At 46.4% G+C, this 16,283-nt stretch overlaps 1 protein-coding gene across 4 annotated transcripts in view; it reads left to right on the forward strand.

The window, feature by feature from the left end:
* The window catches only part of TBL1XR1 (TBL1X receptor 1), a 106,754-nt gene that overhangs the window by 45,343 nt on the left and 45,128 nt on the right, over positions 1 to 16,283 (forward strand). For 2 of the 4 annotated variants that reach the window (XM_044291985.1, XM_044291987.1), the window contains exon 2: positions 8,688 to 8,742. The exons of 1 other annotated variant lie outside the window; for it this stretch is intronic. The gene's annotated coding sequence lies outside the window, so the exon portion shown is untranslated. Of the gene's footprint in view, positions 1 to 3,502; positions 3,744 to 8,687; positions 8,743 to 16,283 lie in introns of those variants that run through there. One more of the 4 variants, XM_044291986.1, reaches the window with a different exon arrangement.

The following is a 16,283-nucleotide window of genomic DNA, read 5'->3' on the forward strand; positions in this document are numbered from 1 at the left end:
AGTATGTGCAGCTGTAATTGGGGGTTGTGACACCCACTGGATTGGTTCCCTACCATCTGGGAAGGGACCACGTTTACTATATATAGATTGTTAGAGTCACTTGTTATTAGCTACTATGTAGGTGAAACGCTGCTGCTGCTGTTGTATACACATTCCTACATGCGATAAAGATGGGACTGGAGCTGCTGCCGTGACTGTGTTTTGATTGCTATCCTCAAACTAGGTCATCAGTATCTGATCAGTGGGGGTCCGACACATCAGCTGTTTTGGAAGGCACCTCTCTGCTCACCAATCAAAGCGCTTGGTATCGTGCTCAGCCCCATTCACTTCTATAAGGCCACGAGACCAATGACTGTGTCATCACTGGGCTAGGGAAAGCTGTGAGAAGGCTGTGGCACTACTGTGAGCGCTGCTGCCTTCTGAAACAGCGGATTGGCCGGGGTCCTGGGTGCCAGACCCCCACTGATCAGATACTGGTGACTAGGGTTGAGCGAATTAGGTTAAAATTTCTGTATCTGAACCTAATGCTTTTAAAAACTACCGTAAGTTAAGATTATGGGCTCCGTCCTACTGTAAAATGCATTACTTCTGCGGAGGTCTTTCCGAAGTTTCAGCAAGTATCGCGAGACTTAGGCCTCCTGCACACGAACGTATTTTGTTATTTTTTGCGGATAGGATGCGAACCCATTCATTTATATGGAGCTGTAAGAAAATGCGGATAGTCAACCGTTTGTTTTCCGCGTCCGTTGTTCCATTTCACAAAGAAAAAAGAGCATGTTCTATTCTTGTCCGTTTTGCGGACAATGATAGGCATATACAATGGTTCCGCCCAAAAGAAATGGCATACAGACGTCATCCGTTTTTTTTTTTTTTTTTGCGGATCCGCAATTTGCAGACTCCAAAACACAGACAGTCTTGTGCATGTAGCCTTACTTTTTCGCCTCTATCACGTCAATTTGTTTATTCACAGAAATTACTGTATCAAAATACTAAGCTGAACTCTGCTTTGAGCCTCATTAACAAAGCAGAGTTCCGCTTCGTGCTTTGATGCAGTAATTTATGCGAACAAATGAAGTGACGTGATAGAGGCAAGACAAAGTAAGTATTGTGATATTTGCTGAAACCTCGGAAAGGCCTCCGCGGAGGTAATGCGTTTACATTAGGACGGAGCCCGTATTCTTTACCTCCTTTTTTTTAAAAGAATTGGGATCAGATACAGCAATCCGAAATCAATTCACTTAAAGAGGACCTTTAACTTGTATAAACTATGTGAACTGAGTATGCTGCCATATAGAGCGGCGCCTGGGGATCTCACTGCACTTACTATTACCCCCGGGGAGAAAAAAAACTCCCAGGCTGTGAGCTGTGCGCTGCGATTGGCCAGCGCTGCAGCCTAGGAGAAGGAGATGCCCACAGGACAAGGGAAGACCCGCCTACTATAACTTAAGGAGCAAAGGTACCGGAGCCTATAACGGGAGAACGGAGCGGCGCCCGGGGATAATAGTAAGTGCAGTGAGATCCCCGGGCGCCGCTCTATATGGCAGCATACTCAGATCACATCGTTTATACAAGTGAAAGGTCCTCTTTAAGGCCGAATGCACACGGCCAGCGGTCTGTGGTATGCCGGGCTGGATTCCTGTTCAGAGCAGGAGCGCACGGCGTCATTGGCTTCATGCACACGACCGTTGTTTTATTCAGTGTCCGTTGTTCTGTTTTTCGGGATTTTCTGCGGACCCATTGACTTTCAATGGGTCCGTTGAAAACTCGGCTAATGCACCGTTTGTCATCCGTGTCCGTGGTTCCAGTCCGTCAAAAAAATATAACCTGTCCTATTATTTTAGCGGAAAACGGTTCGCTGACCCATTCAAGTCAATGGGACCGCTAAAAAACACGGAGGCACACAAGATTGTCATTCGCGTCCGTTTTTTTTTCTATCATTTGCATGGCAAACCTGTCTTAGATTTTTATTTATTTTTTTACTTTCCTTTTTGTCTGGTGGGCCTCCAAAAATAAAGGAAGACACACGGCAACAAATCACGGAACAACGGAACCCCATTTTGCGGAACGGAACACAACAACGGTCGTGTGCATGAGGCCTTAAAGGGGTTCTTCACTTTCATTTAACTGATGATCTATCCTCTGGATAGATCATCAGCTTCTGATCGGCCGGGGTCTGACACCCGGGACCCCCGCCGATCAGCTGTTTGAGAAGGCAGCGGCGCTCCAGCAGCGCCGCGGCCTTCTCACTGTTTACCGCCGGGCCGCCAGCCCACTGATGTCACGACTTGTATCAACTACAGTGGGCGCGGCTAAGCTCCATTCGAGTGAACAGAGCTTAGCCGCACCCACTCTAGTTGATACAAGTTGTGACGTCAGTGGGCGGGCGGCCCGGCGGTAAACAGTGAGAAGGCCGCGCCGCTGCCTTCTCAAACAGCTGATCGGCGGGGGTCCCGGGTGTCGGACCCCCGCCGATCAGAAGCTGATGATCTATCCAGAGGATAGATCATCAGTTAAATGAAAGTGAAGAACCCCTTTAAGCTGAGATCTCTTTAAAACAAGACCTGGCTTGAGACCAGCCTTCAGTAGCAAGGAAGTACATCTTTTGCTACTGAATTGCCACCCTGCCAGGGCGTATGAGATTCGCCCTTGACAAGGGAAAGGGTTAATGTGTATGGCAAGCTCTCCACTCTACAGATGTCAGGGGAGAGAAGAATTGAGAGAAAATCATATTTTTTCTATCAAACATAACCTATAGAAGCCGTTGCCTATATCAACGGTTACCTTTTTCAGAGCGCCTTGAGGGAGGGTCTGCTGCTACAGTATGATGGCTGCTAAGAGCAACTGCTCCTCCATCGCCATCCACCATGTTTGATAAGCCCCTGAGAGGTGCTCGCAGTGCCAGGCCCCGACCTGAAGGCCCCCTTGGTAGCCCAAAAAATAGATGAAAAACCGCAGCACTCCAAGTCTTGTATCCAATTTTGTGTTTATTAACACAGAGAAAAAAAAAGCTAAAATAGCTATTTTTTTGGGTGTTAATAAACACAAAATTGGATTCAAGACTGGGAGTGCTGTGGTTTTTCATCTATTTTTTTTTTGAGCCAGCACTGTCACCCACAGGTGAACCTCTTTGGAGGTGACCACCCAAAAATGGCATTGAATAGTGGCGAAGGGTGGTCAGTATCCAGACTAGTTGGTGGAAAGGAAGCTGTGTGGATGAGGGAGGGGTGGTTTGGGCGGGTTCATTGAGGGCACTGTGTAATGACTGTGGCGCTGCTGCCCGCCTGCTCCACACACAGCTGTACACTGGCGAGCTGTTGTGCCGGGGTCACGTGGGAAGAACTATTGTGTGTGCGCGCGCGCATCAAGGCGCCGACCGCCCTCACGTCCAGCCCTGCCCCGCTCTTCACGCTGCGTCCTTACGTCAGCGCTTCATTTCCGGTATCCTCGAGATCCAGGTTGCAGTTTTTTTTTTTTTTTTAAAGTAACGGAAGTGGCCTTTGACGTCACTTCGCGGAGCGACACCACCTAACCCGGAAGTGCGACGCGTCCCACAGGCGGTTGTTGTTGAACTCTTTAAGGGGGGGTTGGAATACCCTCCCCCCTAGCCCCCTTTTATTTTTTTCCTCTCCTCACCGGTTTGCGACCGTATGACCGGCTCACCGCCTGCTGCTGTCTTGGGGGCAGTGAAAAGGGGCATGTGACCGGAGTGTGGCGCACACGTGGTTCCTCCATCACCGCGCCAAGTACGTGCCGGGGCCCGGAGGGTGGCCTTTCTTACTTGTAGCGTGGTGTTCACACGTGACCCCTGCCCGGGCTGGGAGTCATTGTGACTGCGGCATTTCCTCCTGTCCAGGTGTCATTGTTTACAGGTGTGATCTGACCGTCCTCAGCCGCAGGGAGCAGTGAAAGGCTCTGATCCCCACGCTGTGTCTGCAGGGACATGTGATCTGCCCATTAGGCGGTGTAACGTCAGATGTCGGCTCATTGTGGAGGATCTCAGCTTTCATGACAGGATTTGTAAGGTAGGGGAGAGGCATCTATCGGGTGCCCTCACACACACCAGACTTTGTCACAGCAGGCACATGGATTTCTTCAAACCGCCTTCAGATGAGTGGAAATGTCTGCAACAATATCTGCCGTGTGTGAAGGCGTCCGTATAGAGGACCCACCGCCGCTCCTAAAGAATTGTAGGCCGTTCCGGGACATCTTGAAGTTTATCAGTAAATTGACAACTGGGCGATACCACTGAGGGGGGGGGGGATGTCACTGCAGTCTGACAGTGTCTAACCGGAGCTTGTAGACTGCTGGGACACACTCCTTTATCAAGGGCAATGGTGACGCCCATTTGGTAATGTTTTCATGACCTTCTAAGGGTAGCTTCACCAGATCTGGCCTTGCTGGATACTGCCAGACCCCATTGACTATATACGGAACTATTCATTTCAATAGGTCCACAAAAAAAGGAATGTAGTCCATATGCGTTCCATTTCCGTTTAAAGATAGAACATGTCCTATTATTGCCCGCAAATCACGTTCTGTGGCTCCATTCAAGTCACTGGTGCTGTAAAATAAACGGAACGGATATGGAATGCGTTTCCATTCTGTTTTTGTGGAACCATCTATTGAAAATTTTATGCCCAGCCCAATTTTTCTATGTAATTACTGTATACAGTATTATGCCATGCTTCAGTTTCCATTTGCGATCCGCAAAAAGACAAACCAAACGGAACAGGACCTGTGGTGACGTCACTCCGGTCATCACATGATCCATCACCATGGTAAAAGATCATGTGATGACCGGAGTGCCGTCACCACAGGTCCTGTTCCTGCACACAGCTAAGATGAAGACAGAAGGAGATGCCGGGCAGCGCGATCAAGTGGATTAAGGGGAGTTAAATTATTTTTATTTATTTTTTTAACCCCTCCAGCGCTATTTTACTATGCATTCTGTATTCAGAATGCTATTATTTTCCCTTATAACCATGGTATAATGGAAAATAATAATGATCAGGTCTCCATCCCGATCGTCTCCTAGCAACTGTGCGTGAAAATCACACCGCATCCGCACTTGCTTGCGGATGCTTGCGATTTTCACGCAACCCTATTCATTTCTATGGGCCCTGCATTGCGTGGAAAACGCACAGAGGAGCATGCTGCGATTTTCACGCAACGCACAAGTGATGCGTGAGAAACAACGCTCATGTGCACAGCCCCATAGAAATGAATGGGTCCGGATTCAGTGCGGGTGCCATGCGTTCAAATCGCGCATCCGCGCGGAATACTCGCCCGTGTGAAAGGGGCCTAATAGTGTTGGTCAGTGTCCATGCCGATAGCACCCCCAACACATTCTTTAGACAGACCCCTGCCTGGGTCAAAACATAGCTGATAAATACAAGCAGGTGGCTGCACTCGTGTGGACGCGGCCGTCATCTCTTCTATTGATGTGTCCCCAGAAGGAGGATTTCTGGATCATCTTGGTCTTTGCATCCAACCAATTTAGAAGGAAGCATGTTGCTGCCATTTTGCTATTTAGGCTACTTTCACACTAGCGTTCGGAGCGGGTCCGTCTGATGTTTCATCAGACGGATCTGCTCCTATAATGCAGACGTTTGCATCCGTTCAGAACGGATCCGTCTGCATTATAACTTAGAAAAATTTCTAAGTGTGAAAGTAGCCTCAGACGGATCCGTTCAGACTTTACATTGAAAGTCAATGGGGGACGGATCCGCTTGAAGATTGAGCCATATGGTGTCATCTTCAAGCGGATCCGTCCCCATTGACTTCCATTATAAGTCGGAACGGATCCGCTCGCCTCCGCACGGCCAGGCGGACACCCGAACGCTGCTTGCAGCGTTCAGGTGTCCGCTCACTGAGTGGAGCGGAGGCTGAGCGCTGGCAGACGGATGCATTCTCAGTGGATCCGCCTCCACTGAGAATTCATTAGGGCCAGACGGCTGCGTTCAGGGCCACTTGTGAGCCCCTTCAAACGGAGCTCACGAGCGGACACCTGAACGCAGGTGTGAAAGGAGCCTTAGAGAGGTTGTCCAGTATTTTAAAGGGTTTTTATGAAATTTTACTATTGACCTATCGGCAGTATCTGATCGATGGCTGTCCGGCACCCCCGCCGATCAGCTGCGCTTGTGTAAGTGCTGCCTTTTCTTAATTGTTTGGCCTATTGCACACACACGTATTTTCTTTCCGTGCCTGTCCTTTTTTTTTTTTTTGTGCAGACCGTATGCAGAACTATTATTTCAGTGGGTCCGCAAAAAACTGAAGTTACTCCTTGTGCATTCCGTTTCCGTTCTGCAAAAAAATAGAACATGTCCTCTTATTGTCCGCATTACGGACAAGGATAGTACTGTTCTATAAGGGGCCAGCTGTTCCGTTCCGCAAAGTATGGAATGCACACGGATGTCATCCATGTTTTTTGCAGACCGCAAAATACATAGTCGTCAGTGCTCCAGATGGCGACCAAAATGGTCGCCAATGCGACTTAGAATTTACAAATGGCAACAGAACTTTTTAATCTTGTTGCTGTTTGCGACTACTAGACCCACCGCTGCAACTCTGCAGTTCAATCATGGGAGACAGGATCATTCACATCAGGAGCCGCTCTGCAGCAATGATCGCCGTTGCGGGGCTCCTTAGATGTGCCGCAGTATCATCAGCACGAGCCGAGTCTGGCCCTTTTAAGAGGCCGTGACCCTTACTGTGAAAGGAGGCGTGTATTAGTCATGTGACCTTGACCTGCCGTGGTTAACCCCTAGTTGGCTGTGTGACAGCATCGCCTGCGTCCTGCTGCTGTAGCTGTGTGTGAGACGGGCGGGTAGGTGTTGTGCTGGGGGTACGCTGCGCGTTCATTGTAGTGACTGCTCTGATTGGGTCTGTTGGTTCTGGAGAGGCCGAGGACGAACAGAGGCTCCTCCTCCCTGTACACAAGAATGGGATAGTATAGGCTCCTGTAATACATTGGAGATTATATAGGGCCCTGTACAGTGCCTAAGATCTGATGGCTCCATAGCTCCCTGCTGTAGATAGTGCCCTATATAATCTCCAATGTATTACAGGATACATATATACAGTGTATTACAGGCTATATATGTATAATATATGGTGTTGCAGCAGGCTACATGGAGTATACAGTATAGATGTGTGTGTGGATGTGTGTATATATGTATGTATGTATATATATATATATATATATATATATATATATATATATATATATGCGACTACTTTTTCAGTTCAGTAGCCAATGGCTCCTAGGTATTTTAGGGTCCATTCACACGTCCGTAGTGTATTGCGGATTGACCCCATAGAAATGCCTATTCTTGTCCGCAATTGCGTACAAGAATAGGACATGTTCTTTTTTTTTTCTGGAGCCGTGGACCGGAAGATCGTCGGCGCCCTCCGGAAAAGAGGATGCAGACAGCACACTGTGTGCTGTCCGCATCCATTCCGTCCCCATGGAGAATGAATGGGTCCACACCCGTTCCGCAATTTGCGTAACGGATGCGGACCCATTATTACGGACGTGTGAATGGAACTTTAGTCTGGAGCACTGGTCGTGTGCAATAGGCCTTTACCTGCACACCGTTGGCATCTTAGCTGTATGTATGCAGATGTAATTACCAGCTGATTGGGGGGGTGCTGGGTGCCGAAACCCTTGCCCATCTGATATTGATAACCAGTCCTAAGGATAGGACATCAGTAAGAAAAATCCTGGAAAAGCCCTTTAATATTGATGGCCTGTCCTGAGGATAGGTGGTTGGGGGTTGATCAGCAGTTGTGGAGCAGCTCTGCCTGTGTAGTTGGAGTTATTTCCACTCTGCCATATCAAGCTCAATCTACTACACAATGGGCAGAGGTTTCCATTTCAGCTGTTCAGTGGGGTGTTGGGTCCCCTTCACCGCCAGTTGCTTATTGATGGTCTGTGTCAAAGATAGACCATCAATATATAAATCACGCAATCTGTCAAACTGACATTTTAAAGGGATTATCTTTGCACCCCCCCACCAAAAAAATGAATAAATCATTGAGTGGCTGGACACTGTTTAAAAAAATAAAAATAAAATCCATCCGTGTAATGCTGCTCTTCACTTCCCTTTTGTTCCAGTCTCTGGAGGACTAAAAGTGACGGCTGCAGCCATCCACTGGCCTCAGTGGTGACTTGTACCAGAGCAGCACGTGACCACAGATGCTCACTTGTCACCTGCCGCCATCATGACCTCCATTTATTCGCTGTCATTCTGACACTGCTGGTCCTGCTGCTTTTTTTGGTCCTGGCTTGACATTCGGGAAAAGCTATACCAGGGATGCTCAACCTGCGGCTCTCCAGCTGCTGTAGAACTACAACTCCCAGCATGCCTTCTGTAGGCTGTCTGGGAATGATGGGAGTTGTAGTTTTGCAACAGCTGGAGAGCCGCAGGTTGAGCTGCCCGGCTGTTGTCTAGCTGAGGTAGGTTACCATTAAGGCCAGTGACTGGCTGAACAAGACTTTCCTGACTGAATTGGTGTGTTGGACCGGGCCAGTATAGAAGCAGCGGAGCGTTGTCAGAATGACGTTGATGGAGGGAGTTTGTTTTTAGCATTGTGGTCCTTGGTTTTTGTTTTTCCCCCGGTCAGGATTGTTCAGTGTACGTATAATGACATTTCTAAAAGTGGATCTTTCTGTTGTGTTTTGACAGGATTTGTGGCCTGCTCCTGTTTTATCCTGGCACTTCCTATAGACCGCTGCATGAGGTAAAAACTTACATTCTTCTCTCCCCTTCCCCCCCCCCCCCCCCTTTCATGAGCAATTCAAGTTTCAAAATTACATATGTCATATGGAAATTGTCTTGCTTTTTCTTCTGATGAAATGGCTTTTGGTTATGTAGATTCAAGATTTAGCATTTGTGAGAAAACCTGTGGGTTGGGTTCACAGCTTTTTCAGCAAATTGCTGCAGTTTAGCAATGAGGTTTTTGGTTGCATGCTCTCTACTAACACACATACAGTCCTCAATGTTGACCTTACAGCACCAGGAAGGACTACCTGTAAGGTTATGCAAATCAAAGAAGTAGTATGTGTCACTAAGATCTGCAGATGATCAAATACTCAAGCACCTAGCTCCAATCTCTGACATGTGGGAGGGGCAGCAAAGGCTGACTGAAAGCAAGGGTTTTTTTGCCACATGAAGCAGAATCCTAGAACCGACAGGCCTCGGTTTTATCACTTCGGCAGAGCGCTAGATGTCTAGACCGAGGTGTTGGCACTGTTCATAATCATGTGTCCTAGAGGTTGGCAAAACAGTGACGACCCCATTCTGTGCTACAAGTAAAATTGGACGTAGCATCCTAAGCCTAGGGCCCCAAACAGTATCCACACTAACCACTGCATGACGTTGGGCTACGAGCCTGACATCCAGGTACTGATGGTCCACTGATCTGATGCCAGACTCCCCTAGTCTTCATTTCAAGTACACTAACGGCTCAGTATTACGTTGATTTGGTGGTGGAGCCAGTGGTACAGCTATTTCTCCAGTGCCCAGGAAGAATTAACGGCAGGCAGGATTTTTGCATGGCCTAAACATGCTACCATAGCCAACAGTGTCTCCCGTAGAGGGCACCTGGGATGTTGTTGGTTAGCAATTGCAAAGGGAGCTGCCAGCTGTGGCTCTTGATGGTTTGTGTGTTCAAGTGCACTCAACATGGCAGAAAATTCCTCATAAAAGCATTAATAAACCTCATTGAGAGCATGCCACGGTGTGTAATTACACATTTCTGTGTGGCGTTCATACTCTATACGGAATAAATCGAGATTTTTTTTAAAATCATTTGCATATGATTAACGTGTCTAATAATACTGCTGTTTCCATAATTCCACAACTTTTTTTCCTTCCTGGTGTTGCAAGTTCAGTGTTGAGAAGTGTATAACATGGCTGACAAGCGCATTTCGGAGCCACTTAAAATGTGCAGTTTTTGCCTGTGCAATAAAATAAAAATAAATTCTTGTGGTGGCGAGCTCTCTTGCGCGGTTTGCTCTCCATTCACTGCTCTGGGATTTCAGAGAAGTAGCTGAGCACAGTTGCTCGGCTATTTTGGAAACCGTAAGCAGCGCATATGCAGTGGGGTGTCCTTAGCTTTGGGGGCTTGTTCTGGAGATATAAGCTAGAGGTAGGACCCACACTAATGCGATTTGTCGATGGGGTGGGACCCTTTTAAATGGGTTTTCTAGGTTGCATCAACATCCTTGAACGTAAATCCTGTATGAAGGTAGATGTCATTTTGTGAGAGAGAAAATACTGGGCACTCTGTAGGTAGAACCATGCGATTGAAGAAATATGCCAATATACAATTGATAGATTTATTAACATATAGGAATAACCATACTTATACACATATACAAATAAAAATATCCCCACAATAGAGCGCATACATCTAATAATGGGACGACCTAAAATTGATAAATTGAGGTTTAAGAATATCTAAAATGGTGGATAAACGGTGGATAAATCAGTGCAACAATATAATAATATTCATTCTGCGGCTAAAACCAGTTAGATCGCAATTAATAACTTTGATATTATAGGAGCTGTTAGATTGTTGTTGGGAGCTTACTAAATCTCCAGTATTCACTTGATTAAAGGATTTGGATCCGCTACTAGGTACAAAGTTACTGAGTCTCTGAATGTCCACTTCGCAATGAGTGTTTAAAGCGGCGTCCCGCTCTTACTCACTGTTCGATAGTTGCTGTTACAGTCTTCCACTGCTGAAGTTCCGGTTCACTGTGTGTGAAGAAAACTTGCTCCCAGGTTGTTTCTGTCACCGGTCTGTATGGCTCTGGGCACCGGTCCGTATTACTGAAGAGCCGGTGTCCTCCGAGCCTGTAGTTTACCTGCTTCCATGCTGGATTCTGTCTGCAGTCACGATACTCAGTATCCTCGTGCTGCGATCTTAATTAGGCAGCGTTCTTAGTGAGTCAGCGTGCCAGGTCCTCGTTACTTAAAGGATACTCCGGTCTTCTACAGCATCAACAATTACTTGGCTTGGTCCTTGGGGATCTCGGACGCCACTTCCAAACTTTGGCTGGGGGCTCGGTGGAGCTGATGCTGTGTTTTATCTAAAGCCTCCAATATTCAGGGCTGTGTAGCAGCCTACACATATTTATTCGTATATGTGTATGTGTATGGTTATTCCTATATGTCAATAAATCTATCAATTGTATATTGGCATATTTCTTCAATCGCATGGTTCTACCTACAGAGAGAGTGCCCAGTATTTTCTATCTCACTGTTCAATTACTTCAGAGGAGGGGCGAATCCTTTTTACTGTGAGCACCTCCCTCTGTGGTTTCATTCACTCCTGTGCGTCTCATATTTTTTATCTAGATGTCATTTTGTGATGTATTTCTTTTACCCTTATTGCTCACGTCTTCCGTGTCCTTGCAGCTCTTTTGTATCTCCATGGGCGGGGAGGAGCTATAAGCTAGCTAGGCGTTAGGGGCGGGGCTCCGATGTGGCAGAGAAAGAAGTGCATCATGGGTTTGGATGAATACAACAGGAAGTGCTACCTACAGGATGTAAGCAATCCAGAGTGATTGGTTTACATGGTGAAAATGGGTCAGAAGGGAGGGTCCAAATGGAGAAGATGTACACGTGCACATATGGTATAAACCACAATATTTTGGACCTAAAAATGACACAATGAAAGGTGACGATTCCCTTTAGTACCAACCTATATCTTGTTCGAGGTCATTCAGAATGTGCAGCTAAAGCTGTCCATGTACATACCACAAAGGTCTCCTTTAGATGGGCTTGGCAGATAATCTGATGTGTTTATGGGCAGCCTGACAGTAAAATACCATTGGAGGAAACTGGGAGGACATGTTGGAACTTGCCTGAGCTTTTGTTCCCAGGAGATAAACCACTGGCGCCTGCCTCTCTCGTCACTCTTCTCACTTTTGAAAGGAGTTTGCCTGCACTGCTAAACTGGGTTTGGAGTTGGAGACGTTGGATGGCTGTGTTGTTCAACTGTGTTTCTTGGATGTATTGCCAGCTGAGAGCTGTATCTACACACATTTTAGACATTATTTTCCTGTTCAGACCTTAAGACCCCTTGACGTGTTCATCCCTATACAGAGGCAATGATGTTATAGAGCTGGCGGAGCGGAGCCGATCGATTATATAGTTTTGTGGGAAAAGCTTGTAACTTATTAATTCATATCTCTGCTCTTTCTGACCTCAGATGTACAGGAGGAAGTGTTACCAGTGATTCATTCCCTGTGTAAAGCCTTAAAGCTGTATTACTTAGCCCTATGTGGCAGACGATTGTTGTCATAGAAGCGTTGCCTACTCGCTGGTGGAGGAGACTTCTGCTATCACATGCAGCGATCTCCTCCGCAGCATTGGGAGGAGCGATTTGTTATGCCATCGCTCGTCCCCATTCTGTATAGTGGGTTGCCGGTGGCAGATCGTGGTGTCTATCTGCAAATTATAACTTTTTTAACATGTCGAAAGTTTTGGGTTGCCTGATGATTAAGTGTGTGTTTGTTAATTGGGTAGTCGGCGGCTTAGCTGCTGAAAAATCAGGCAGTGTAATACAGGCTTTATTCACATGTCAGTGATTGTGAGCCAAAACCAGGTTTGGAGGCCCCCCACATAGATAAGGTATAGGAGAAACATCTGCACCTGTTCTGTGTATGGACCCACTCTTGGGTTTGGCTCAAAATCACTGATGGAAATAACTGACCGAACACTAACTCTGTCAGTATGTATATTGTACAGAGATAGCGGTCAGTCACTGATAGTTGTACACAGAGGAGGTTTTAAGTTCAGAAAAATAAATAAATGTAACATGTTTTACAGACTCTTCCCACACAGCTATATATGAGACTGCTTAGCTCCTCCTGCTTTATCACATGCTGTCTGCAGATTGCATTGCATTATATATTTTTTCCTATTTTTATTATTTTATTTTTTCAAATGGGGGAAAAAAATATTTTTAATATTTTATTTAACTTTTTGTTTTTGTGTCAACCTGCCCACTTGGTTGGGGCCTTTCTGTAGTGCTTCTCAATACAGTGTATACAGAATGTGTACACCATAGTAAGGTAGGCAGTGTATGGGTTCTGTGTACTACAGTATGTGCTGTGGTCAGCACACTGCAGCTATTGCTGGACCTCGTACTGCTAAGCCAGACCTAGCAGCGGAGCGCAGTCACCTGCAGTGCTCCTGCCTGTCCTTAAACCACCGGTCACTAGACCGAAAATCCCTGTAGGGGTACTACTATGTAAAGATTAAAAAATTAAACTTTATTTGATCATTTAAAATATGGTTATAGATGAACAGATATCAGGTGATAGTGCTGGGATGTACTAGGTTGCCAATTCATACTATTTCCCTCACAATGTAACAGTTGAGGCAAGAGAGAAGAAAAGGATGGAGGAGGGTGGAGTATTGTAGTTTTGAGTGTGCAGTTTGGATACACAGGACGGAGATGTGACCCTATTTGGGGAACACTTAGACCTGGGCCCAGGTCAGAACTGTATAATCCTATCTCCTATTCACGTGACCCTGCGTGTCACTTTCCACTGCCACTATTACCACAACGCTCACAAACATCCAGGACTGTATAGTGTATTGCTCGTATTCCTATCAACCATGTACACTTGTTCAAGCACCTATTGAAGCACTAACAACTGCCTAAAATCAAGTTGCGCCTACCACTAGTCCCCATCCGACATGTTTCGCTGCGATGCGGCTTCGTCAGGGGTTAGGGGTATCGGACTCTTCCCACACAGCTATATATGAAACTGCTTACCTCCTCCTTCTTTATCACATGCTGTCTGCAGATTGCATTGCGTTATATATTTTTTATTTTATTTTTCAAATGGGGGAAAAAAAATACTTTAAATATTTTATTTAACTTTGTTTTTGTGCCAACCTGCCCACATGGTTGGGGCCTTTCTGTAGTGCTTCTCAATACAGTGTATACAGAATCTGTACACCATAGTAAGATATGCAGTGTATGGGTTCTGTGTACTACAGTATGTGCTGTGGTCAGCACACTGCAGCTATTGCCGGACCTCGTACTGCTAAGCCAGACCTAGCAGCGGAGCGCAGTCACCTGCAGTGCTCCTGCCTGTCCTTGCTTCACTAAGCCTGACATAGCACATCAGATGTCCCTTATCCGATCTACTATACAGACCTCATCCTCAACAATGTAAGGAATAATGTTAGTATAGCGCCATCTGCTGTTTCTGTTGAACAGCATTTGTGTCCACCTCAGAGCTGCTTCGGTGGAGGGAACCCTGATGTGGTGAGCTGGCTACTTCTGAAACTGCAATGGCTTCTCAGTAACTCGCGGTTTGACTCTGACTTACACATTACTGAGGTGGATACAGCATATTCACTTTCGGGAACACATCACTCAATATAAGCGTTTTGTTCAAGGTTTTTTTTTTTTTTTGTGATGGGATGCTTGTCAAATAAATTACTGTATTTTCGAAACCATAAGATGCATTCCCCCCCCCCCCCCAAAAAAAAAAATTAGGGGAAATGGTCAGTGCTTCAATACTAGTTTACCATTATGGAAGCGCTCACTAATACACATTACTCACCGCTCCCTGGTATTCCTCTTCCAGCGCTGTGACCTGACATTGCACCGTGTAAGCGCTCACTATGACCTGACCTGTACGATGTCATGTCACAGTGCAGTGAGGAGCCGGCAGAAGACTAGGGAGCAATGGGTGCAGGAAGAGCACGCTGGATCTGGAACAGAAAACGTCGCAGGAACTGCCTGCCCGATCCGGCAAAATGTATGCCAACTGATCAGAATCCTGATCAGTCAAAAAAATGCATTGAAATGCCGGATCCGTCTTTCCGGTGTCATCCAGAAAGACTGATCCGGCATTCCGGTATTTTGAATCCCGGATCCGGCACTAAGGCCTCTTTCACACGGGCGTCATGTTTTTTGCCCGGATAAGAGGCGGGTGCGTTGCGGGAAAATGCACGATTTTTCCGCGCGAGTGCAAAACATTGTCATGCGTTTTGCACTCGCGTGAGAAAAGTCGCGCATGTTTGGTACCCATGTTCTGTAGATTGTATTATTTTCCCTTATAACATGGTTATAAGGGAAAATAATAGCATTCTGACTACAGAATGCATAGTATAATAGTGCTGGAAGGGTTAAAAATAATAAAAAAGTTAACTCACCTTCTCCTCTTGTTAGCGTAGATCCCGGTCTGTTCTTTAGCTGTGGACTGAATGACCTGAGGTGACGTCAGATCACATGCTCCAATCACATGGTCCATCACCGTGGTGATGGAGCATGTGATCTGACGTCATCAAAGGTCCTTTAGCCACAGCTAAAGAACAGACCGGCATCTACGCTAACAAGAGGAGAAGGTGAGTTAACTTTTTTATTATTTTTAACCCTTCCAGCACTATTATACTATGCATTCTGTAGTCAGAATGCTATTATTTTCCCTTATAACCATGTTATAAGGGAAAATAATACAGTGAATAGACTGTCACCTAGAACCCATGCGTGAAAATCGCACCGCATCCGCACTTGCTTGCGGATGCATGCGATTTTCACGCAACCCCATTCATTTCTATAGGGCCTGCGTTACGTGAAAAACGCACAAAGAGGAGCATGCTGCGATTTTCACGCAACGCACAAGTGATGCGTGAAAATCACCGCTCTTGTGCACTGTCCCATAGAAATGAATGGGTCAGGATTCAGTGCGGGTGCAGTGCGTTCACCGCACGCATCGCACCCGCACGGAAAACTCGCCCGTGTGAAAGGGGCCTAATACATTCCTATGGAAAAAAAAAATGCCGGATCCAGCATTTAGGCAAGTCTTCAGTTTTTTTAACCTGAGATAGAAAACCGTAGACCTTTCACCGATCCTGACATTGTGAACTAAGTAAAATAACCTCCCAGGCGGTGAGCTCTGCGCTGCGATTGGCCAGCGCTACAGCAGAACAAGGGCAGACTCCGCCTACTATAACTTGGTGACCAAAATCTCAGTTTACTATAACTTAGTGACTGAAGATACCGGAGGGCATAGCAGGAGAATGGAGGGCGCCCGGGGATAATAGTAAGTGCAGTGAGATCCCCGGGCGCCGCTCTCCATGTCTGTATACTTAGTTCACAATGTCGGGATCGGTGAAAGGGAAAACTGCTTACAAAATGTAGGATTCTTCAACTTTATACCGTGGGATCACCCCCCACCACCCTCAAGTAAACCATCAGACAGCCCATGCTCTGTATTGTACTGCATCCATAGGGCTCCATAGTTC

Source organism: Bufo gargarizans, chromosome 4 (assembly GCF_014858855.1).
Source record: "Bufo gargarizans isolate SCDJY-AF-19 chromosome 4, ASM1485885v1, whole genome shotgun sequence".
Lineage (NCBI taxonomy): Eukaryota > Metazoa > Chordata > Amphibia > Anura > Bufonidae > Bufo > Bufo gargarizans.